The 25,910-nt window shown below is 40.0% G+C and overlaps 1 protein-coding gene and 1 long non-coding RNA gene across 3 annotated transcripts in view; both read right to left on the bottom strand.

Moving 5' to 3' along the window:
* LOC144025068 (RNA binding protein fox-1 homolog 3-like) overlaps positions 1–25,910 on the bottom strand; it is a 461,720-nt gene that overhangs the window by 351,291 nt on the left and 84,519 nt on the right. The gene's annotated exons all lie outside the window — the stretch shown is intronic.
* On the bottom strand, positions 5,658–6,940 carry LOC144023796 (uncharacterized). The gene is made up of 2 exons (XR_013284611.1): positions 6,570–6,940; positions 5,658–5,835 (listed from the first exon to the last, which is right to left on the bottom strand). It is a non-coding gene; the product is annotated as an uncharacterized LOC144023796 (long non-coding RNA).

Genomic DNA, 25,910 nt, shown 5'->3' with positions numbered 1-25,910 from the left:
CATCCTCATGCACTATTGCACTTAGGGTTGAATAAAAGCATTCCTATTGCATAATGCATACATACATGAATGTTTTGTTTTTCCAGATAAACCAGTTGTAGTTCTGTATTAATTTAAAAACTAACTTTTTATGTTGTGTAATTATCTGTTAGCTATTTCATATAGAAAATACACATTTGAAAGAGACACATTTGTTTGCTGTCATAATCAGAGCTACTAAAACATCAGTTTTTCCATTCCTGGATGAACAAATTGCAGATTATATGAAGGCTACATTAAATACAAAAAAACAACAACAAATGTATCGGTTATCGGTATCGACCATAAAAAGCAGGAAATTATCGGTTATCGGTATCGACCATAAAAAGCAGGAAATTATCGGTTATCGGTATCGGTTGAAATTTTTCATATCGTGCATCACTACACGGAACTTGACATATCGAGTTTACCTGTAATTTTACTGATAATGTTTATGCTTAAAATGACTGCAGTGAGGTTCAATGAAACAAAATTTGCAGTGCAATAGTTGTTTTTTTTATATAATATTGTACATGACTAGTAAATATAAAGGCAGAAAACAGCGCAAAATAGACGCATTAAAGTAAGCAAGTGTAAAAAAAAAAAGGTAGTCTACCCTTAGAATAATTATGTAATTATGAAACTACACGATGTAGGTGCCTGACGTCAAGCGCAAAAAAAACATGTCTATCCCAGTGACAAATTTATTTATGGTAGGTGACTACTGCTGACTACTGACTGAGAATGGGTGGATGGGTTTTTATTTGTCATTTAAATACAAGTTACTACTTAATAATTACTAGTAATCCTACTACTGTTTCTACTACTACTGCTACTTCTACTACTAGTACTATTAATACTAGTAATTAATAGGTAATTCCGTTGTAATTTTCACAGTTTATCTTTGTTTCCTTCATTATCATTCAGCTATTAGCATTCAGCTTTCAGCATTCCCACGCAATTTCTCCAGAAATTGTACTTAGTCTAGTTATAATATAGTGTAAGCTTCTGTTTAGTGGGACATAAACACATTAAGCAGTCAATTCTGTACCATGCTATAAAAAATTAACCAGAGCTGATGCAGTGTCATTAGCTTTTGCTAAAGCAGCACATATGTAAACACTATATAGTGTTGTATGGTAGCAGCTATCAGTTCAAATTATTAAAGGCAAACAAAAGGTAAGCAGGATGCAGTGTAGTCATATGAAAAAAAAAAAAAGTGTTAGCTTCTGATAAGCGGCGCATAAACACATAAGGCCACACAGTCGCAGTTGATTTGGTGTTATAACATTTTTTTCCTCACAAGCGATGTCTGGACTGCACATTATCATGTTAGAGCCAAAAGCTAGTCAGAGCTGCAGTGTTGGATTCACTGATTAGCCTTCAGAATCTCAAAAGCGGCACATGAACACTCAATATAATGTTCTGGCAGCATGCAGTGACTGGCCTAGCCACCACAGCAAGTAAAACCTACAATATTTCTAAAAATAGCTCACCAGTGATGGGACATTTTCAAGCGTTGTAGAAGTGATGATTTGAATATGTAAACACTTTTGATTATAATTTATAGAATAATATAATTATTGTCACAGAAAGCTGTTTTCAAAGCTGTGTTCCGCATATTGCCAGCCATTTTAGAGCATTTGTTTTGGAGATCTAAACCAGTTTTGGACCAGAGATTTGATACATATCATTCTGAATATGTTAACATGATAAGTGCCTTCACATAGATGAATATCATAATTAATTGATAATAAGATATAATTAAATATCATTTGAGGAAATTTGTTCTTTCAGAAGTGCGTATCAAACTGGTAGCCCTTCACATTAATCAGTAACCAGCTCTCACTTTCAAAAAGGTTGCTGACCCATCTCCAAATGTTCTCCACACGCTCTCTGCTGTTGTTTCACATGCAGACCGACGACTGAGCACCGACTGAATAATTAAATGCGGGCTTTGTCGCCTGATTAGCATGTCCCATCCTGCCGCCTCGGCCCTAAAAAGCCACATTCCCAACACGAAGCCCGCGGATGAAAGAGTTAAAAAAGCAAATGACCTCATTTCAAAATGAGATTTTATGCGGCGGCGGCGGCGCTACGACTCCACTTGGAGTCGTTCAAAGTGTCATCCATCTTTTATGGAGCCCACACTGAGATTTGTTTTGTTGACGGCCCGTCCTTCCTCGTATCCTCTCGCGCTCTGGTCCCACCGAGAAGGCTGATCTCTTTCATCCGCACTTGATCTTTTTCCCTTTTATCACCACATCCCCACTGTTTTTCCCCGCTACCCTTCTGACATCCCTCATGCTTACGGTCGGCTCCTTGTCGAGCTTCTTCTCCCTTTTCTTCTTCTCCAAAAGAAAGGCCTCTGACTTGAAAGGCAGACGTGTTGTTTGGTCATTTCATCAAGAAGCGATTCCCTTTTTCCCACTGCCCGAGCCTGAGCAACACTCCTGAGAAGTTGGAGAGTCATAGACGCAACAAATTGTTATGAACTGCTTACTTAATGGCAGCCTGTGACCTGACTGTGACCTGCAAAACTCAGACTGTGCTGAAGCAAAGTCTCATTGTGTAAGTGTTACGGGTACCGGACTGCAGCACCCGATGGCAGTTATAGGTTTTCCTGTAAAACAGGTTAAAGTTGTAAAACAAAGTAAGACCACGACCACGACGCTGTTATCTTTCGCCAGTTCTCATCGGCTCTGACTTATTTACATATTCACACCAACTACAATAACCAAAAATACACAGACTTATTACGAATTGCTTCATCCTATTTCTTAACTTACTCAGCATATACAATACTGTATTTATTTGCCTATCTAGACGTTCACATTTTCTTTGTTCATAGAAAACAATAACAAACATTTCTGTTACTATGGTCTTCAATACAAATCAACATCCACACACATTATACTGTATACCTCTTTCAATTTCCTAAATAAAGCTTTGGTTCACACTGCAATATGCATAAAAGTGCATTTTTAACTTAGGATGCTAGTGACATCCATGGGACTAACATATAGCCAAAAAGTACACATGCAATAAAGATTTGACAATATACAATAGTTAGAAAAGTTAAGTTCTTATTGCTTTTTAAACGATCACAAGAAATATACTTTTACACAAATTGAGCCAGTCATTCGCCAAATAAAAATCCCATTCAAACGAAAATGATATACTGTAATGCCCAAGACGCCGCCATTTCACTACTCGACGCTCGGCAAACGACGACGACGATACACAGTAACTGTACACGACACGTACTACACTTTGTTTCAATTCGAAACTGAAATACGACACAAACATATCAGAACATTCATAAACAATTTTCAATGCTGTACCCACCTGTAAAACAGGTTAAAGTTGTAAAAACAATGCAAGACCACGACCACAACGCTGCTGTCTTTCGCCAGTTCTCATCGGCTCTGAGAAGATGGCCGCGCGCATGCGCCCCATACAACCGTGTCAGGCACGCAACTGACCCGTGGTCTTACACTATGGCGTTAGATTTGTGCCACAATTCCGTGCGTAACAAAATGTGTTTCGTACGTACAAAATGTGTTTCGTACGTACCAAAAATGTGTTTCGTACGTACAAAATGTGTTTCGTACGTACCAAAAATGTGTTTCGTACGTACAAAATGTGCTTCGTGCGTACAAAACAGTCCTCGCGCACGCTTGCTTCGTCTCTCCTCAACACGTACGAAACTTTGATTTACGCTTGCGATGCAAGGGTCGAGGCGTGATATTTGTGCCACAATTCTTAACCAATCAGGAGTCGGACAGGAAAGCAAATCCTGATTGGCTGTTTAATATCCAATCAGGCAGAACTTTGAAAACGTGTCGTCACGCCGCGTTGCATCATGGGCGCTTCTTCGATTTTTTTTTTTTTTTTTTTAAACAAGCACTCGGTCCTTTCCTGTTTGAATTTTTGTCTGTATTTCTGCTGACTTTTATTTACTTAATAGAAGTTTTGTTATGTTACGGGATGAATCAGCTCCTAACTGCTTTCCTGCTTAGCGGAAGAAGGAGGGAAAACAAGTTTTAGCGCTCATGGTGATGTTGGATGACGGCATAAAATAGAAGAAAAAAAAAAGAGAAGAGGCTAACCTGCTACTTACGTTTTCATTATGGTAAGTTACAAAATACTGTACTGTATTTAAGTCAGTAAATCCTATAGTTTTGTCCTCTTTTGATCGTGTAACTATCATTACAATCTTAAACAATGCATGCCATCATGAGTGGCGTTGTATAAGAAGTAGAAAAGAAAATGTTAGACCATCCATTTTTCTTTAGTAATTAGTGCCTGGTACCACTAAAGGTATATCGTGAATAACAGAAAACATTGAATACCTAAGAGCACTGTGTTTGGCAGTCCAATGCCATAGTTATTGACGTAAGAATTGAATTCATTTTGGTTACAAGACAACCATACACCATGACTAGCAGCTGTTGAAATAAATATGTTTGCCCAAAATAATTGTTTTACTAATGTGAGAAACATGGTTGATCTTGTCATTTTTCCATAACAACAGATAGACAATTAAAAATCTGAGCGCTAACCTTGGGTTTTGTTTTTATTACCAGGCAACAAAGATGACAAAGGACCCAGAATGCACCTGATGACACCACAACAGAAGTGTCAAAAACACCACGAGAAGCAGAAGATGAAGAAGTGGAGTGGAAAAAATATTGATATCGCGCTATTGGCCCATGCAATATGCATATAACAGACATGCAATAAGTTTCATATGGAATTTTTTGCTTTTATCTGAATTTGACCAGTCAGCCACTTGCTAAAATGTGCACCACCATCCACTAGTTGAACATTATTGAAGTCATTACAATTAAATAACTGAATACATTTTACTGCATGAGAAATATAATTTGTTCATTAGATAATAAAATCATCATCAGTCATTTCTTTAGATCCATATTAAATATTGCAATATCTATTGCTATATTCAGCAAAATCGCGTATTGCATGATTTTCCAATTTTGTGCAGCCCCAATTCCTGACGTTTTTGAGCCAGCTGATGAGACCAATTTGACTTAGTCATTAAAATGTCTGTAGGAAGAGTCAGAACGTGAAGCTTGAGCTTGACAGCAGAGAAATCAAGAGCTCCTGAAGAATGACAACATTAACATTGGACTATCATAATTTGAAGTTCGAATAGTTGTAATGGCCTGTTTTGCAGCATACCAAATCAAACATTTTTAAAATATTTTTTCTCCTGTAAGTTGTCGACACTTTTACTGAACTTATTTAAATGTGTCTTGCAAACAGTATCATTGACAATTAGAAAAATAAAAAGTGTCACACACTGTATTCGGAACAACCTGTAAACAATAACCAAAATACTATTGCAGGTACAGTGCCAATGCAGTACATGACACATTTATGGTTTCAAGATTAAAGTGCGGAAGTGCACACACTGCACATTTGCCCATCATTGACCAAGAAGACCTCAGAGTACTGTACTCAAGATGATGTATTGAGAATGCAAGACCCAAGAGGTTCCACAGATGAAAATATATTACACATTGTATTTGTAATTGACACTTAATGATCCATTATCGATCAACAAACAGCAAACTGTACATTTTGTTTTTAAATCAAATGAATTACAGTTACAGTTACAGTGCATCTTTGCAGTTTTTATTTCAAGTTTTACACACAGTAGGCATGGTAGACTGCTATTGTGGAGCCATCCATCGCCGTCCCATCCATCTCAGCTGTACTCTCTATCCTTAGACATCGTATTGATGACTGTGACCCGGATATAGAAACGATGCGCAATCTGGATTGGTTTACCTGGTAAATTGGAAACAAACAAAAGCTCAAGGTTATTAATTGTAAAACGTGAAACAATCATATCCATCCATCTTCATGTAGTTATGGGAAAACAATGTGACCATCCATGTTTCTACAGTTTCTTGTTCATGTTAAATGTCTAGTACAACTAAGGGTAACCACTTCATAACCTCTGCAGCTATAATATGATGCTCTTTTGAGGGAGAACAGTCAGAAGACCTTTGCAATAATCAAGTCTACTGGAAATAAAAGCATGAGTCAGGTTCTTCTGGTATGGAGCATGCAACCCTTCGGTCGAAGTCTTTTAGGTGGTAAAAGGCTGCTTTAGTGATTTGTTTGAGATGGCATTTATGTGCACAAGTATACAGGTAATGACAACAAAATTAACTCGTGAATTGAATTCAAGAGCTGATATCTCGTAATTTTCCACGATTTTCTAATCAATATCACTAACGTACTTAAAAATCAGTAACTATGGCATTGTGTTAACAGTGCTTTTGGACATTCCATGTTTTTTTCTGTCTGTTAGTTACACGATATACATTTGGTGGCACTAGGCACTAAAAATGCATAAGAAAATAAAGAAAGGGGGTGGCGATTTTTTCTTCTTCATCATAACTATGCACATCCATTGCCAATGTCGTGTATGTAACTATTACATACAATTTTGATTGTCTTGGAAGCCTGTGTGTGATAGTGGCCAAGTTAAAAGATGCTATTTTTATGCTACTTACCGTTATGAAAATGTTGAAAGTAGTCTTCGATTCGGAAGTTAGCGTCCCCCCCAACGGTCATCCAACGGTCCCATGAGGGCTAAAACTTGTCTTCCGCTAAGCAGGAAAGCAGTTGGGAGCTGCTTCACCCCGTAAAATAACAAAACTTTTGTTAAGTAAATAAAAGTCAGCAGAAATGCAGATAAAATACAAACAGGAAAGCACCGAGTGCTAGTAAACAAAACAAAACAAAAAAAATCGAAGAAGCGCCCATGATGCAACGCGGCGTGACGACACGTTGTCAAAGTTCTGCCTGATTGGATATTAAACAGCCAATCAGGATTTGCTCTCCTGTCCGACTCCTGATTGGTTAAGAATTGTGGCACAAATATTACGCCTCGACCCTTGCATCGCAAGCGTAAATCAAAGTTTCGTACGTGTTGAGGAGAGACGTAGCAAGCGTGCGCGAGGACTGTTTTGTACGCACGAAACACATTTTGTACGTACAAAACACATTTTTGGTACGTACGAAACACATTTTGTACGTACGAAACACATTTTTGGTACGTACGAAACACATTTTGTACGTACGAAACACATTTTGTTACGCACGGAATTGTGGCACAAATCTAACGCCATATTACACTGCCACCTATTGACCAAGATAAGTCATGTTTGTTCTGCACATTACATCGAAGGACACAAAATACACATTACAAAGGAAATCAACAGGGCCGGCCCAGGCTACAGGCGAGCTAGGCGGTCGCCTAGGGCGCCATCTTGTGGAGGGGGCGCCAAATTGCAGAAAGGAAAAAAATAAAATTTAAAAAACACAAACATAAAAAGCCCTCCCCCCCTCTCGTGTTTTCTAGCATAAAATGTTATATAGCAAATATATTTTATTGAGTTCCTTTTTTTTTAATTACTTCTATTTCAAATAAATGACTGAGTTCACGACCTGCTGTCCTGGCGCCCTGAACCTGACCCGCTGCTGCCGCTTACAATGAATGAAAGGTAGGGGGAGGGGTCGTATATCATCTCAGAGTGTAGTGGCAGCACTTTGGAAAGATAGATAGATGGTTGGCACTAGAGGTGTGCAAAATTTCCGATTCTTAGATTATTCACGATTCGGCCGTGGAACAATCGAGAACGATTCACAAACGTCCAAATTCCGATTATATAAATATGCCAAGGGAAGCGAAACTAAAGTGACCCGAGCGAAAAGTACGCAGAACTGAAACGCAGTAGCGCGCGGTCTTCGGGACGCTTTTTGGGACGGACCGAGATTACACATCCACAACTCACGCCTCGAGATTCAAAACAACAACAAGCATGGCTGAGTTGACCAACCCACCTCTTCGTGAGATCAGACCTGCTCCGAAAAGGCAAACAACTTGAGGCGGAAGTATCAGCTAGCTGGCTGCAGTGCGTCGGTTAGCGTTCTACAGGGCGCCGCGCAGTGATACGAACGAACGAACAGAAAAGTAGTGGCTGGCGGTAATGGCGTCTGACTTTATTCAGAAAAGAGTATTGTGGTGGAAATGTATCACGCTTTTGAAAACAAAAAGTTTTTAGAAGAAAAACGCTTTATTTCCGAGACCCCAGCCAGCTTGGTGGACTATTTTCCTCTCGTCCAATGCCGAAGTCAGTGGTGATCGCACACACGGGAGGTGAGGATCAAATTGAGATTCATGTTAAAAAAGCCGAACGATCCCATTAATGTTTACACGTTCATGTTTACACAAGTTAAAAAGCAGAAAAGCACTTGAGTTTTTTTTGTTTTTTTTTTTGTACCTCTGAGAAACTTTAATGTTTACATGTTCATCTTTACACAACTTAAAAAGCAGGAAAGCACTTTTTTTTTTTAGGCATTTGTATTGAAGTAGTAGTTCACATTGTCTTTCATTTATACCTCAGTGCACTTTTGAGTGGATAAAAATAATATATTTTTGCTCAATGCTATGTTTTATTCTGTTGAAGACTGAATATACTTAAAAGCTGTTGTTACAGAATGAGGACTTGAGTATTTTATTTACTGTTTTGAACTGTTAACTTGATACTGAAATAGTAGTTTATTTAGGCCTGAGAGGACTTTTGTACTATTTTTGTAACTAATGTACGAAACATTAAAAGCACCAAAATACATTGTTTTTTTGCTGCTGCCTGGGGGGGAAATCAATAATCGTTTTATAATCGAATCGTAGCCTCTGAATCGTAATCGCAATCGAATCGTGAGGTGCCCCAAGATTCCCACCTCTAGTTGGCACACTTGTGTTGTTTATACATTGACATCGACAACAATGAAAAGGTCCAAACCTTCAAGTGCTGCATTAAGAAAGCGGCGAAAGGAGGAGGAGGAAAAACGGGCCCAGGGTAGAGGTATGTATGTCAGTCAATCATCATTGTTTATAAAATAAACACGAAAATAGCGTTAGCTTCTTAGCTTGCTTGTAACTTGTTTACTGCACCATTACATCCATGCTAGTAGCTACTTTGCACACAAGAGTGGGGCAACGCTTTCTGAGTTTAAACTAAAACAGCCAGTAAGTCCAGATACCTGCAAATGGATTTGCACAAGTCATTGTTTCACATAACCACATAAATTTATTAATTTATTGAAAATAAGAATTATGTGCTGGTTTAATGTAAACATCGATATAGTAAATGCATTTTTTATTTATTTTTTAACTAGATGCGCTGAGAAAATATTTGCAGCCACAACAAGCACCTGCAGAAGCTGTGGTAAACAATCCTTCAGTGTCATCTTCACCAAAGGCTACTGAATGTAAGTGCATGGATGGTGCATTTAATACAAACAGCCATAATTTCTGACATTGTATTCTATCATAATGCAAATGGATTTGTTTTCCCTGCTTTAACACCAAAAATAATTTGAAGTGATGTATTTTGTTTAATGTACAGCTGAAGCAACAGCCAGTCAAGCACCAATCAGCAGTACTTCGAGTGACACAAAGCTCGATCTTCTCGATCCAGGTGACTATTTCAGTTATATCAGCTATTGCTGCATCATGTACAGTGCTCAGCATATATGAGTATACCCCCTTTGAAAAATTTAAAGATTTTGTTCAATATCTCCCCGCGACCCTTGTGAGGAATAAGCGGTCAAGAAAATGGATGGATGGATGGATGGATGGATGTTCAATATCTCAATAAACATAAGAACAATTTCCCAAATATTGACAAAATGTTTTCTGTAGAATACGCACTTGACTCACAACATGAAAGTAAGGTTGTAATAGGATGCATAGATTACAAAATCTTCAATTTAATCAAATTAACTAATGCAACAAAAAAAAAGCAACCCACAACAAAAACAACGACATCTAGTATTTTCTATGAGCTCCATGACTGTTATGGGTAGCAACATGTCTGCTAGGCCTGGAATTAACAAGCCTTTTTCTCGGGGTCTACTTATTTGTGCAATATGTACTCTAATTAAAAAAAAAAAAACAAAAAAAAAACTCTTAGCAGAGATGCAGTCATTTCCTTCCTGGCCAAAATCCAATATGTCAAGCATGGAACTTTTAGTTTTTCTAGAGGAGAAAAAACTTCGAGAAATCTATCCCAACATGTGGGTAGCACTCAGAGTGGCCGCTACCATACCAGTGACTGTAGCATCAGCTGAGAGATGCTTTTCCAAGCTTAAACTAATAAAAAACTATTTAAGGTCTACCATGTCACAAGAACGGCTAACTGGACTGGCACTTATCAGCATCAATCAAGAAGTATCCAGGCAGCTATCCTTTGGCGCACCAATTGATGCCTTTGCTGCAAGGAGGTCCCGGCGTGCACTATTTTAAGTATTTGCCGTTATGTTATTTAGTGAAGTTTTTTTGCACACTATTCACATTATCTGTGAATCACCTTATTGCCAAAGTTTTACGATATATCAAAGTTTGTATATTGATACATTTACTATTTTTTGTATCTTACACAATTATTAATGTACATAGTGAAAACATTTTGAGGTTTTAAATACTGTCATTTTGCAAAAATTGCAATAAAAAGTTGCATTGCATTGTACTTCTGTTATTTTTCTTATTTTTATTTGTTTGTGGAATTTGGTATTTATTGTGTGGTGTGCTATTAAATATAATATATCTATTTTTTTTTTGTGTGTGTGTGTGTGTGTGTTTTTTTATGGGATTGGGGGGGGGCTACCATGTACATTTTCGCCTAGGGTACCAAATCATGTAGGGCCGGCCCTGGAAATCAAGATACTAAAAAGTTTAGAAAAAATAAAACATTGTGATCACACTCCGTGGGCATCACATAAGGAATGAAATCTGACGGTGATGGGCTAAAATCTGAACTCTTTCCCAAGGCCGGATACACACAAAGACAATGGAGCTGTTTTTGTCCCGATTTTTGCGCCTTATTGACCAAGGACATCAAACGCCCGACCAAATTATGTCTTCTCAGATTGTCCTATAATATAATTCTTATGTCTGAGGTGTGTAAAGAGTGGTTTTGGTGTTGATAATTGGACCTGAAACAAGTTAGGCCAACAACCTAAAATTTTATACATTTTCAATATTTATGACCAAAAATCTTCATATGTGTGGTGATTTTGGAAAGCAGACTTCTCTTGAGCCATTTGACTGTGTGATGTGAACGGAATGTAGCCAAACAAAGAACAAAGAAGCAGCCACAAATAAAATGTCCTACTCAATGATTTATTTATTTTTTGTATAAAAGTTGCTTCCCCAGATGGCAAAAAGTAAAAGTATTTTCTTGACGACAATCGCATTTTTCAAAGCTCCCGCCTCCAGTCCTTCTCGGGAACACTCGGGAAACATCGGCACATAACAGAGAGTTCCTATTCTTCTTTGTTTCATGTGTGATCATGTGAGATTTCTGCCTTAGAGGATTTGGTTCAAGATCAGTGGTGGAAGAGAATCTGAATGTGTGGTGCTCTGTGTAGAGATTTCCACAGCACACCACATCACATGCACTGTTCAATGCCTTTTATTTTATCTTTATGTGTGTGGTCTGTCAAAGATAACATTTTTGAAGAATCATCGCGTATGCACCAGCCAGGCCTTACAACGGCTTTCATGAGATTGTGTCAAAATGTCCACCGGTTGCCACGTTATTGCTCGGTAACATTCCGGTCAGGCTCCATCTCGGGAGGCCCGAAGTTGGACAACAGCGGTTTGCGATCGGCTGTGCTCTCATGCTCGTTGGTCAAATAAGATTAATATATAAATAAGATTATTGACACAGACAGCCGTGTTCCACTTGTGCCGCCTTTGTTGGCTTTGACCGTCAGCTCCTTTGCAACGAAAGACGCCGCAAAGTGAACAGTGAGCTTTTCTTGATTATTTCTACCTATGCTGCCTTGTTGTCATAGAAACGATGCTGTTAAAAAGTTGGAGAAGACAATTCTGTGGAAGATAAGTGAGAAGATTACAGTTAAAACTTGCGACCACGACCAAGCATGTAACTCAATTTACCGTGGCTTTCATAAATTTACTTCAATTGCGGATTTCGGTGGGGAATTCATCACAATTTAAGTATTGCTTTGGCAACATCTTGCGGCATCTTGTTACCATTGAAATATATTTTTATTGAACTGAGGAGCTTCTTTTAAACAAAAGTAGTACTTTGCGTCCATCTTGTGGCATCTACAGGCGATTATAAACATTTTTGTGGTGGCCCAGGGGCGGATGGAGAATTAATTATTTCTGGATTCTTGTAGTAGGATGTTTTTTTAACAGGTAGGGGTGGAAGACCTACCTAGCTTGTGTGTGAAATTGTGGTTTGTAAACCACTGCAATGACTAAAACATCCCTGTAGATGGCAGTATGCACTTTGGATTTGAAGTGTAGCAAAAGCAAGCAAAAAAAAAAAAATAGCGTCAAAGTCACCATTTTGCTTGACATGTTTAATTATACAAAAAAAACAAAACGTTTTGGTCAGAAAATGGTGTTTCTTGGTGAAAGTAGTTCATGTTCAACTGCTGCTGATTACGAAAGAACAGAAAACGCTGGAAAGGTTTGGTGTATGTATATTGTCAGAGAACACAATATACGGTGGGTCTTGACAGATCAGTGAAAACACTCTTAGATGGCTGGCCTGGCAATATCCGGAACTCTATCTATAAATTGCTGGTAGTGAATTGGCTTCAATGGTACATCCTACGAATAAACTAAAGGTTCCTACATCAGTAAATTTGAGTTGTAGGCTGTCCAAATCAACAGGATTATTGCTCTGTCATGAACATTTGCCTACTCAGTAAGTGCACGTAAATCGTGGAGTTCTTCTAATGAGACATCAAGTTATTGTAACAACACATGAAGCTGTAAGCCCGGTTCTTCACCCGACTCTGACAGTGGCGTTGGAGTGCGACGCTGGCTGACACGCCGAGTCACAATCTGTCTGAGCACCGCGGGAGATCATTACAGCGCACGCCTCGGCACTTTTAGCGTGTGTTTAGTATGTTTGTCGGGAGAGAAGAAAGGACTGGCACAACAATTTAAATCCAAGAGACGTGGGATGACTTTGGCTGGATTCTAGCTACTATGTCGAGGTGCCTTAAGATATAAATCATCTTTCCCAATCCACTCCAGCCCCACTAATATAAAATCACCACATTTACCCCCAATATTTTTTCCACACAAAATGCACTAAGCTGTATTTTATTGCAGAAAAACACACAGAGTTGAGTTGCAAAACCAACTTAATGGCACACTAGCGCCAACAACTGTTATAGCCCTTCCACTGCAAGAAAACTGAATTGATTGTGGCTTTTTTTTTTTTTTTTTTTTTTTTTTTGCTGGTGCTTTCTAGCGGTGGGAGTGTGAAGCACACTATCATGTGTTGTTTTTTTTGTTTTTTCCCCCCACACACATCTCTTATTGATACTGATTTTAAGCGGATTTTGTTCTGAAATGTGACATTGAATTTTAATTAAACCTCTTGGGTGGAAGCACAGTTTTCATATGGCCAGTTTTTGTATGACATTGTTTTGTATCAGTTTTCCTACATCCGCTTAGTTTTCATTAGGGGTGTTAAAAAAAAAATCGATTCGGCGATATATCGCGATACTACATCGCGCGATTCTCGAATCGATTCAATAATCGGCAGAATCGATTTTTATTTTTTTATTTTTTATTTTTTTAGGATTCACACCTTGAGCATGGAAGAATGTTATATGAACGGAACATTAAGCCTTAATATTTTATTTTAATGCTGTTCAAACATGAAACAGATTACAACCTCTATAAGACTGAAATTTCAGATAAATAAATAATACATTTTCATATAAATCTTACACTCTACAAGCTTACTGATTAGTATTTTCTAAATTTGAATGGAAAAAAATCGCAACAATCGACTTATAAATTCGTATCGGGATTAATCGGTATCGAATCGAATCGTGACCTGTGAATCGTGATACGAATCGAATCGTCAGGTACTAGGCAATTCACACCCCTAGTTTTCATTAAAAACAAAAACAAAAAAACAAGCAAAAACAAATAAAGCATGACTCGGCCATTCCTTTTTCTGAATTGTTGCGGTTCACATGAAGCATTTCATAAGTTGAGTATTCAACAATGTAAGATTTTATGAACAACTCAGAGCAATTACTGTCCCAGTCTGCTCAGTAACACTCAAGCAACATTTGTGTTGTCAAAAGTCAGATATTCAAAACAAAAATATGAGGTAAAATAACAGTTTCACCATATTTTCTTGAACACATGGTGGTTTATTTAACAGTCACACTCAATAAACAAGCACAAAATAGTTTAAGCTTGACTACTTAATAGGCCACCATATGGCCAACAATCATGTGGTGCAACTCTTATTGTCCTGGAGTGCTTTGATTTTGAAGGTTTGATCTCTATACAGTGTTCCCTCGTTTTCCGCTGGGGTTAGGTTCCAAAAAATACCCGCAATAAATGAAATCCGCGAAGTAGTTAGCTTTATGTTTTACAATTCTTATAAATGTTTTAAGGCTCTAAAATCCCCGACCGCACAATTTATACACTTTTCTCATTGAGGCATTTACATGTTCTCACATTTCTCTCTTGTTCAAACATTGACAATGTTCAAGCCTTCATAAATTTTATAAAATGGGTATATTACTGTAAAAAAATGTGCAAAATTGCACTTAAAAAAAAATCTGCGATACAGCGAGACCGCGAAATTGAACCGCGTTATAGCGAGGGAAGACTGTATTGTTCCATATTAGACAATCTATATTTTCAGACATTAAAGTCTGAAAAATGCCAATCCCAAAATATTGAAATTATTATTTATTTACTTTTCTTTTCCCATGAGGTATACAAGTTTTAACCAATAGACACCATCGAGAATCCACCCTGACGGAAGCTGTTCATAAGAGTTGATATCCTAAAATGAACACGATGAATTGGAAGACTTATTAAATTACCTCTCGGAGAAAACAAATCAATGGATAATTTCCTGTATGCACTTATTCTTATTATTAGTCACAAGTAATCATATTTCCGATGTTCGACAAAGACACTCCTGCGACTGGCAGTCCAGGGTGTACCCCGTCTACTGCCCAAAGCCAGCTGAGATAGGCTCCAGCACGCCCCGTGACCCTTGTGAGGAATAAGCGCTCAAGATAATGGATGGATGGATGGATGGACAAAGACACTTTTAAGAGAAACGGAAATAAATGTGTCAGATCAATAATGTCTTACACTTGGTGAGGCACTGTGTAATTGAACAATTAATTATAATGACATAACCTATTTAACTTGTGAAATATTAAACTAACTTGCAGTGGTGGAGTCCACACGCTGTGATGGAAACAAAGATTATTAGCTTCCATGTCACCGAGTTGGTACAGACTTTTTGTCACGGTGCAATTTAGCACAATATTGGTGTGCCTTAAAGGCAAAATTGCTAATTGACAACATAATGATAATGATGATAAGAATAAGAATAAGAATAAGAATAAGAATAAGAATAAGAATAAGAATAATAATAGCATCATTCATGCTTGCAAGGAACTAAACAGGATTAAGGTCATGGAAGCAAAATAAAAGTAAGCAAACCCATTCGCCGTCGCACTGGGTCAAAACGAGTGGCTGGGTTGCCATGGTAACAGCGGAACAGGAAGCGGCCATGATCAGAAGAATCGGCAACCATTTGCCGCATCATTAGGAGTCCGCGATTGATCATTGGCTGCGTCACATGACCACAGCCGACGTCTCATTTGCATGCAGCAACTCAGCTCATTTTGGAAAATAAAGCGTCAGTGGTGGCGCATATTTTTGCCTTTCCCGCCACCCTCATCATTCACGCTGTTTATGGCATAAATATTTTAGTGGGGTGCAGTGACCCGCCACACACTAAATGGCCATTACTAATCATAAAGAACAGGAAAGCACCCTGGCTGTGATTAATTGCGGGTGTTTTGCATGAAGTTCTTGTTTTTGGTGCTGAACTTAAAGCGTCCGAGTCATGTGTGCCAAGCATCCAAACAAATGATGCCTTGGGCACTACAAAGTTCTTTCTCATAACGTTGACACAAGCAATCTGTCTGTGACTGTCGTTACCTGGAACTTCAGAGTTATATTAAAAATAATCCTGATACTATCGCCGTTAGGTACTGTATAGTGGCATAACACCCAGGAAGTTTCTGATGTAGCATCAAATTCAAAGGCCTTTTGTGTAATTATGTCTGTTTTCTGAGGACATTAAGAATAATCCTTGTTATGACTCGAACATTCCCCTTTTGCCAGGCACTAATACATTCCAGGATGCCAATCAGAAAGTATCATAAAGACATGATGCATCGTAAAAAAAAATAATAAAAAAAAAAAAGAAAGAAAGAAAAGATATGAAGCATCGTATCAGAACCCTTTGTGACTGTCATTATGTCTGATTTCAGAGACACATTGAAAATCATACACTATCACTAAAGCATTCAACGTCTACCAGGTACTAGACCAAGATTCAATGTACTCACAAAGCACTTTTGTCATGAAGATTTCAGAGTGACATTAGAACCAATCCACGTTATAACTCAATTATTCAACTTCAGCCTGGTACTAAGATAATCAATCTTAACTGATAACAGATCCATCTTAGCATATCAGATTAAAACCTTTTGAAAAATGCATATTGCTGCTGTCAGATGTTACATTTTCTAAATATGATCAATTTATTTATTTATTTATTTTACAAATAAATAATATTGGTCTGTTGCATGTCTTTTTTTAATGCATTAGAAAAGCGTTGAAAATAGTTTGAGAGCAACTCTAGTAACTCTCCTGTACACTTTAATTGTCCTGTACACTTAAATTTTCCCGCTTCCCCTCACACTGCGGGCACCATTATGTTGCTTCAAGAAAGTTGGGATATTTTTAACCCCTTTGGACCCATACGTGATTGCAGTGGACATGACATATTTGTGTATATTAGAGCTGTCAACCAATTAAATTTTTTAATCAGATTAATCACATCTTTGAATTTTGATTAATCGTGATTAATCACTGACTTAAAAAGGCTTTTTTTTTTTTCCCCCGACATATTTTGCCTGCTAAATTTGAAGCGCACCAGTTATGTGTTAATTTTTTCGACATTTAATGTTATGAGGACGTCTTCAAAAATGTATATCCACTGCACACGTTCATCCTGCTTTTTCTAATCAATTAATTATTTTCATAATTTAAAATGGGAAAAAATGACCTACGGCATATGTAAACATTTATTAAATGCTTTACTTTAATGCATGTAGTTTTGTTTATTGCTCAAACTCCAACAGCTACCTTTGACGTAACCACCGCTGTCAGCTAAAAAGGATCATCTGCGGTCAAAATTAATAGTGTGATTAATCTGTGGTAATACAATGATTTATGCGATAATTTTTTGTGATTAATTAATTAGTTAACGCTTTAACTTTGACAGCACTTTATATATATATACACATACGCACAATGCATGAGGCATGTTCAGTGATTTCAGAGACAAAATGCGAGCAGACAAGAAACTCTTGGCATGAAGATGTGCATATGGTCACTGCTGCGATCATCCAAATTTAAAAGGAAGTGAACAAAAGATGCTTTTTTTTTTTCTTTTTCTTTTTTTTTCTTAAATGGGAACCACCCTTACCGTGTAATTTTTTTTCTTCTTTTTTGAGAAGGTGAGTAAATGCTGCTGTTCCATATCCTCCAATGGTGAGAAAACCATCGGGAGGAAGCGGAAAAAAAGACCGGCTGCCGCCGCCTGTTTTTCACCCGCCTTGCCAAGCGCACCTTTGACACGCCAAGCGCCATGCGGGTGAGCAGGCCGGCCGGAAAAGACGGCGTTCTTGGATGAGTCGGGCCCAGCTGGAGCCAAGGCGGTGCCGGTGCCAGGAGGGCAGCGGACCTCGGGGGTGGAGGGAAGGACCGGCAGTTGTGATCGGTCCTTCCCTGCCCAGCTGGACCGCGGCCCATATGTGACAAGATTTCAATAAGCCGCTTGCCTTCAATTACACTCAGGGACTGATGATCAGGCAAGAGAAACAGGAGACACCATAGACTGGTCAACATTCAATCACATGGGTAGATATGAACAGATGAGTATTCAGAGCTTTATTTTTGTAGACACTGGAAAAACGGGTGCATCTTCATATTCGTGATGGTGCAAACCTCTTTTAGAATGTTTGAAAATTTGTCAGGCCACGCTTTGCCTTGCTGGGCGATTTGGTAGACCGAGAATGTTAATTTTACATGCCCCTGGCACACCTGAAAATGTGGTGCCTGAAAGTAGACTAATCTTTAGACCATCAAAAAGCATGGTCTAAGTTGTGGCGCAGGTGGTGTAATGCAGAGCTCCAAGGCCTTTTGTGATGGATGTCATCCTATTTCATTCATAAATATGACAACAGCGTGTATTGAAACCTCTGAATCATTGTAGAATTCCCTTCATTGAACGCATTGCACCCAATGTTCCCTATAATTTTCCGTGTGACTGTGCACTCACGCAAACTTCTTGAGCATTCCATGGATTACGGTGAGCGACATCCACGGACTTATATACAGACTCACAATGCCACATATCACCATAGCGAGAAATGAAGCCACCGGAAGCCATCTTACGTTGCCACCCACTAACCCGACCAAACTTGAGAATATTCCTTTTCCAGCAGCGTTTTCATGTTAATTTACTGTCTCCACAGTGAAATGCCGCCGTGCGTGGCGTATGGTTGTGCCAATAAGACTGCAAGAAGCGCTACATGCACATTTCATTGTTATGAAATTAATGCATATATAAATTTTCTCTTATAAGCTACATCTGTGAGGGCTATTCAAAGACTTGTCTGCATCATGTTGTCAGAACCATGAACAATGAAATAAACGCAAAGGCCATAGGACAAAATTGGCTGTGAAATGTAAACCCATCTTAGTCCATTTATATACAGTAAGCTCTTGACAACATCAGACATGCACATGGCAACCAAACCAGTATTACACCTGTCCAAAACCTGAGATCATAAATTACATGACGTATGTATATGTAACAAAAAAAAAATTCAAAACAACTTGTACATCATGTGTCAGACGATTAGATTCAGCCCTAGTTTGTTACTTGTTTTTAATCACAGGTTATTTTAAGCATAATTAAGTCTCAAAACAATTTTTATAAATCTGGGCCCACATCGTCCACTCAAAAATAATGGAAAACGTAATTAAAACGTGAACATTTCTGAAACGCGTAAAGAGCCTCATTGAGGAGGCTCGGTTGCGTGTCGCAGTCTTGTCAGTGCTGAGTCAGCCTGAGTGTGAGTGTTTGTATCATGTATGCATGCTTCAAACTGCAGTAGAACAACTGTGTGCGCACCCAAACTGCTATTAAAACTTCTTTTCCACTCCATTAACCACACGTACTATATAAAGTATTCTTTTTTTTTTTTTTTAAATAGAAAGTAATATAAAAAATACAAACAGTAAATACTGCTGCAGGTTAGGATTTCAGCAAGACATTTGCTGTGCGCTGAGGTGGTGAGAGCACTGCGCAATTGCGCACGCGCGCAGTTTAGAGGGAACATTGATTGCACCCATCTGTGAAAATACCAAAAGAAAGAAAACTACGGCGCTGTGCACTGGGCTTGCGCTGGGCATGAAAATAGACCCACATTTATTCATCAATTTATTCATTCCGGTAGTGGCTGACTGGGAGACTCGGTGAGGTGGTGTAGCCTCTAATCTGGACTGGTTGCAAGTCAGGCCCAAAGGCACAAAAAGTCATTCATACTCACATTCACATAAAAACAATTTAGTCCTCATCAGCATGTGAGCTGGAGACAAGGCGAAGCTGTTGTTTAGTGAAAGAAGTGGGTTACACCATGGACTGGTTGCCTGTCAATCACAAGGCCCAGGTAGACAAACACGCACCTCAGTACAATTTAGACACAAATCCACAAAAGCTGTGACATGCACTTTTGGTTATCAGGATTCGCTTGGCTTGGTCACCGTTATCGAGCGCGTCGCCTTTATGAACTTTGATGATGTACGAGTGTCGTAAACGCAGGCGATTAAATTATAAACCAGATCGATAGGAAGGGTCACTTCAGGTTCAGCGGTGTGAGGAAATCTCTTTCCCACTGTCACATTCACATTGCAGTAAGGTGCTGTAGTCATTACTCACTCATGCACAATTTTGACATACACTTTTGGAAAATGAACAGCTTTTGAATCGCTGACCAATTCTGTAGGGACTAATATGGAGCTTTTTTTTTAACATGTGTCCACTGTGGTGACTTTACTCATCCAAATAGTAGAAAACTGCTTTTGAGAAGTAGTCCCATTGATCCCGCCAATAACGCAACCAGACAGAAAGTCGTCACATTTACAGCGGTGTCAAAGGTTGTGCGAGTGACTCGGCGCGATACCAGCATCTGTTGATTAAAGTGTGGCATGGCGGCCGCGCTGGTGTGGGCGTACGGCAATTAGTATAACGGGGGAGGGGAGATGCGCTGGACTGCTGTCTGGACATTTTACCAAGCAGGTGCGCATGGCTCCTTTACACACGGTTTTGTTTGTTTGCGAAACGGCGTCGGGAGCAGGTGGGATGCGGCGCCGGCGCACTTGCCAAGTCAAATGTCGTTTACGAGCGCATCTGCAGCACCAATCTCCATATTCAAATGTCTCATGACGTCGGGAGACGCTTCGCCGAAGACAGCTGCACGTTTTTATGCTTTGTTTTTTGTTCTACGGTAAATGAGTGCAGCCACCCAAAGCGCTTCAACCCCTTTCACATTGCTTTTGTCCCTGTGATGCTTGGCCTGTGTGTAAGGTACTGTAATGGCAAATATATTGCATAACTGATTTCAGTGTGTTTTTGGTCCTTCTGTAGTAAGCTTTACGTGATCAGGATTTTTGGGGCCAATCACCAATCGCCGTTTAAAAAAGTTTAAACGACAACCGATCACCGATGGAGCAGTACATCTATTTAAATAACTTATGTATTGTATTTTTTTTTTTGTGAATTGCATCATTTAGGAGTAATTAGATTGTTCATGAGCAAGAACAATACCAAAACAGTGGAGGTATGAAATTAATTTACTCAATTCGCCAAAAAGGCCTCGATGCACCAATCCGCGGCCGGAAGTCAGGGAGTGTCTGGGCGTCGGTATGCGTTCTCATTGATGTATAAATTCACTGTCATAACATCGTAGCCGTTGGAAAGCGTCTGGGGGGGCGTTTTCAGAAGATTCAACATGTTGAATCGGAGCCAGAACATTGTGACATTTGATCACTCTGATTGGCTGTCAACTAGCAAATTATTGCACAAGTCAAAAACAGGAAGTGAGGAATAGAGATAAACAGTAAGCGATGGAAAGCTTTTACAATCTCATTCATTTTGCACAATAGCATCCATCCATTCATCCATTTTCTGGGGTGTGCTGGAGCAGCTGGCTTTTGGGCAGTAGGCGGGGTACACCCTGGACCGGTTGCCAGCCAATCGCAGGGCACACAGAGACAAACAACCATCCACACTCACAAGCACACCTCGGGACAATTCGGAGCACTCAATTAACCTGCCATGCATGTCTTTGGAATGTGGGAGGAGACCGGAGTGCCCACGCAGGCACGGGGGGGAACATGCAAACTCCACCCAGGAAGGCCGGAGCCTGGACTCGAACCCGAGTCCTCAGAACTGAGAGGCGGATGTGCTAACCACTCGCGCACCGTGTCGCCACAATAGCACCCTTTGGATGTAATTATCATGTCTGCCTGGACGGAAGATCGAGAAGATGAATTCATTACGACATTGTGATACATTACTCTTAAAGGGTATGTCAATCGATGAAAGCCAAAAAATGGCAAGCAATGGAGGCACAACCTACATATCATGTCGGATTTACTTTTATATTATATGATACTGGGCGGACTGGGTGGATGACTGGTTAGCACTAGGGGTGGGAATCTCTGACATGAGGCCGATTCGATATGTATCTCGATACACAAGTTGCGATTCGATTGAAAAACGATTATCTTTCAGAACAGAACGGTTCGATACGGTTCGATTAAGTTTGGGAACGATACAATTTTCGATTCGATACGTTTAATTTCAATATTCAAAACTTATAGTGACATTTGTTGCTTGTAAACATTAATCTTAAAACACCACAAATTTTTACAGTATCTACAAATGTGTAAAAAAAGAACAACAACAATGTCTTCTATATTTTTATATATTGAATCAATTATTTAAATGGACCGGAACAAAGGGCTGGGCGATATGAATGTATCAGTTTAAATATTTATTAGTTGTTATTGACAGTTATAATTGTTTTTTGTTTTAAATTCAAAATCAGGATCAGGAAAACAAAAGGCTGATAATTCAATTTGAAATATAAATATTTAACCTTTAAAAAGACACCAACACAATTAAACAGAATATGTCCACATTGTGAAGTATTTCAGAAACATAAATTTAAGACATGAAATAAACCTACCGTCCAGCCAAAGAAATATGAAGCCACCTTATGGAACAATAAATCTATCAAACACATTTTAACAACTTAATATATCCAAAAATATTTCCAAAAGTGCATTTCCCTTTTTATTAACAATTTTTGTTTTTAACAATTTTTGTTTTTTCTTTGCCATCACATTCATTTTTGGTTAATGTATGACATCTTTTTTGTTTTTTTTAATCTGAGACACGATGATGACAACGGAATCACTACTGTTTGTTTTCTTTTTTGGGCTGTCGTTCATTTTGTTTTGAGTTTGATGACGTAATTGCGGGCACGTCTCAGTTCCCTGCTGCTCATGCTAGTTGTGTACATTGACAGGGAGCCACAAACTGAGAAATGAGATACTTGCAGTGTGCTTTTAGCTTAGCTGGTGTGTTGGCTGTGGGACATACCTGTGTCGTTTGAATCCATGCATTGGATCGTCACGGGAGTTATTCTTTTTGGCTCGCGCGCAGTACCAACGCCGGCCCGGGACATACAAGTGCACCGAGAGGACTCGATAGCCATGGGAAATACCGAGATGTACGGCACCGGCTTCTGCTAACTGTCTCCATTTGCATGTTGTCACTCGTTGTGCGCGACTGCGCGCGAGCGCGCTTGCCGTGTCGCGAGCACGGCGTTGACGGTAGCCCCCCCCCCCAAAAAAAAGGTGCGTAACGTCTTTGCATTATGTTGACAACATCCGGGGAATGAAGCGTCTCTGAGCGCTACTTTGCTAGCTCTCTGTAAACACGGATGTAGCTTGAATAGTGATGCTACTGAAATGTAAACAAAACAAGTAGAGCACGGTGCAGAACTCTTGCTATTGTTATGAAAACCATAAAGCCTCGCTCGCAACCGATTCACAGTAACGCGATATCCGGTCCACAGCTTTACAAGCAATGTATCTAAGGATTCCCGGCGGATTTTGTATCGGTTGACAAGTTTGCTACCGATACGGTCGTTTAGCTCCCCTTGACGACCGATGGTTCGGTCAAATCGGTTTTTTGTCCCACCCCTAGTTAGCACGTCCGCCTTCCAGTGCTGGGAACAAGATCGAGTCCAGGCTTCGGCCTTCCGGGGTGGAGTTTGCATGTTCTTCCAGTGCCTGTGTGGCTCTCCTCCGCGTTCTCCAGTCTCCTCCCGAATTCCAGAGACATGCATGGCAGGTTAATTGAGCACTGAGTTGTCCTTTGGTGTGCTTGTGAGTGTGGATGGTTTGTTTGTCTCTGTGTGCCCTGTGATTGGCTGGCAACCTGTCCAGGGTGTACCCAGCCTAATGCCCGATGCTGGCTGGGATAGGCTCCAGCGCCACAACCCTTGTGAGGAGTAAGCGTTCACGAAGATGGATGGATGGATTATATGATACTCTGTAAAGAAGCTGAGGGTGTGCGCGTGGGAGTGTATCATGAGTGAATTGTGAAGAAGAGAGCAGTATGCATTGTTTACGTTTTTATATCCCGCCCCCGTAAAGAGCTTTGAGGTTGCCTTTTCTAACAATGAGGAATAGAGACTATCACCCGCCACCCAAGGCGTTACTTCTCCTGCATGCACAGACGGTACTTAATAGTTGGTAGAGGTGGGCAGGCCGTCGGCAACGAACCCCCATTTTGCTGACGAATGGTGAATGACGAGAAACTTGAAAAAAACAGCGGACGAAGCAACGACAAATATGGGTTTTTGTCCATCAGTGTCAACATCATCTCTTCATCACTCAAGGGCATCGACGAACTGTTTGGCTGACGACTGACGGGAGCATGCACTGCATGTCTTTGGTGTGGTGGTCTGTTGCTTAAAGGGATACAAGACTTCTGAAAAAATAACCAGCTATTCTGTGAAACGGTTAATTTCAACTCTTCCCTGAAAAAGTGGTCAATAGATGTTGAGCGATTATGATTTATATATGTATGGAAAGAGAGAGAGAGAGAGAGAGAGAGAGAGAGAGAGAGAGAGAGAGAGAGAGAGAGAGAGAGAGAGAATCAGTGTTTTTTTTTTTTTTTTAACTTAAGGACTGCAGACACCAGAGAGGGACTCACAGACGGTCCACCATACTGACGGAATTCCCACCTTACTCGGCCTGTCCTAAAATAGAAGTGATGACGTGGCGACGGAAACGTGGGTAAAATAAATCGGCGGACCAACGATTACAGGTTGGTTCGGCTTGAAAATAATTACGGAATGACGATGATGGAAGGGGACCCATGGCACAGACGAATGACAGACCAGCAAAAACATGTAAAAGGCCGAGTCTAATAATTAGTATTAGTAATAGTTAGTGTTGGTGTATGTTGATTGTGGTGTGTATATTTCCGGCGTGCTGTGCCGACGGTCAGGTCGACGCCACAGGCGGTAGACATCGGTCACATTTGGCTGAGGTTGGATTGGTGTATCGAGGTCTGAGGACGCAGGCGATTAAATATCAATTTTATAGGTACATCTCTCATACAGAACCTGTGTGAAACTGTGTTCAAGCGGCTTTCCAGGAACGAGCTAATCGGCAGCGTCGCAGGCTTTGCTTGAGTGTGAGGAGATAATTGGCCAGGCCGGCCGCATGGAGGGAAGCCTAATGACTTCCGATAAGAGCTCCTCACTGTGGAGGACGACCATCAGATGGAAAAACACACAGATTAGCAAACACCCCAGGGGCTACACTAGTACGATCAGTACAACGGCCCACCAGTAGGTGGCATGCATGATATGACACGCCAAAGAACAACTTAGACATGTAGAGAAAAACGTTTTTTTGAATCGGTGTCCACTGTCGTGAAACACACACAACTTTGACTCATGCTTGTAGAAATAAAGAGTTCCAGAATAGATGCCCAGTGTAGTGACTGGTGCATGTGTAATCAGCAGCCAAGCTGTGGTTGACACTGAATGAGGAAAAGGCAATCTGAGCCTTTCCTCCTCCCTCGTCAGGATGAATGGTAGTCGTTTCCTCCCGCTAAAGGCAATCGGGTATTAGCATTAGCCACTCCCTCCGGTGACATGAAGCTAATACCGACGTTCATTAGTATGCACAGTCAACAACAACAACACGGCGCCGATATTTACAGTCGCACGCCGGGGGAGCGAATAAACGGTGTGATTAACAAGTTTTCCTGACGCCCGGCGCGCGCCGAACACCAGGCGCCACCTCGCTGACTTAATGGCTCTTAATGGCTTCTTAACGACTTCTTAACGACTTCATCAGGAAGATCTTGCAACAGCACATTCAGACACGTGGGGGCCGCACCCCCTCCGACGGGGGGGATGCGCCATCACGCTGCAAAATATATGCTCACCTGACAGAAAACCACAGGAAAAACATGGATGTTGGCACGGATGGCAGCTGTGTAAAAAGGTGATATATTAATTCCCACTATGTCATAGTTCATCCTTTGCACACTTGCTGGAAAGCAGGTTTAAAT

Source organism: Festucalex cinctus, chromosome 1 (genome assembly GCF_051991245.1).
Source record: "Festucalex cinctus isolate MCC-2025b chromosome 1, RoL_Fcin_1.0, whole genome shotgun sequence".
Lineage (NCBI taxonomy): Eukaryota > Metazoa > Chordata > Actinopteri > Syngnathiformes > Syngnathidae > Festucalex > Festucalex cinctus.
This window is presented reverse-complemented; position numbering and strand designations above follow the sequence as displayed.